At 39.8% G+C, this 896-nt stretch overlaps 1 pseudogene; it reads right to left on the bottom strand.

Moving 5' to 3' along the window:
• Positions 1-562: 562 nt before the first annotated feature.
• Positions 563-688, bottom strand: LOC142435382 (small nucleolar RNA SNORA41; annotated as a pseudogene).
• Between the last annotated feature and the right edge of the window lie 208 nt (positions 689-896).

Raw genomic sequence — 896 nt, 5'->3', positions numbered from 1 at the left:
TCCAAGCCTTTATTACCTAGATGCTATATCATCTAATAGTCTGGCATCATCAGCTGTCTTCACATTTGCTTATGCACCTATTTTGTCTTCAGTGATTGTTTCGGAAGTTGAGCATCACCGTATGCCAGGTTATTAGAACAATGTGTTCTTGTATTGAGGGAGCATATGAGTGGAGGCCCAATGTGTGAACAATTTCTTACATGTCAGTCACAAGAAGCTACAATCTTATAACTATGTAAGGGAGGGGTAAAAATAGCAAAGTACCCCTGTCTTGTAATTGCGAAGTTAAAGTTCGAATAAATTGGGAAGTTATTTCTCAAGTATTATCTTTAAGATTTTTGTTTATTATCGCTAGGGAAAAAAATAACTGCATTTAAAAAAAAAGGTTTAGTTTTGAATTGGGGAAAGTTTACAGAGCACATTCTTTCCCATTCAACTCATACCCATTTTGTTAGTGCCTTAGGCTGCTAACTGCATGGCCGGAAGTTTGAAACCATAAGCTGCTACACACAAGAAAGATGAGGTTTTCTACTCCTGTAAAAAGGGGCGGTCTTTTTTTTTTCTCTGTCTGTTACACACATATGGCCAACTTTCCATTTTGCTGGGAAAGAGGGGTGTCACTTTCTTTCCCACAGGGGAATGCCATAACTGCTACCAGAAGAACAGTTGCAGACCAGTACCTGTGGAAAGGGTGCAGTCTTAGAAACTCACAGGGGCAGTTCTATCCTGCTGTATAGGGTCAATATGAGTCAGAATCGACTTAATGGCAGTGAGTTGGGCGTTTTTTTGTTTGGATTGGGTTGCTGTGTGTCAGAATCGACTCAATGGCAGTAAGTTTGGATTTTTGGTGTGATCTCAAATGGTTGATGATTCTAAGGTGCATGTATGTACCTCTC

The sequence above is a fragment of the Tenrec ecaudatus genome, chromosome X, assembly GCF_050624435.1.
Source record: "Tenrec ecaudatus isolate mTenEca1 chromosome X, mTenEca1.hap1, whole genome shotgun sequence".
Taxonomy (NCBI): Eukaryota; Metazoa; Chordata; class Mammalia; order Afrosoricida; family Tenrecidae; genus Tenrec; species Tenrec ecaudatus.
Note: the sequence above shows the minus strand (reverse complement) of the source record. Positions and strands in the feature narration are given on the sequence as shown.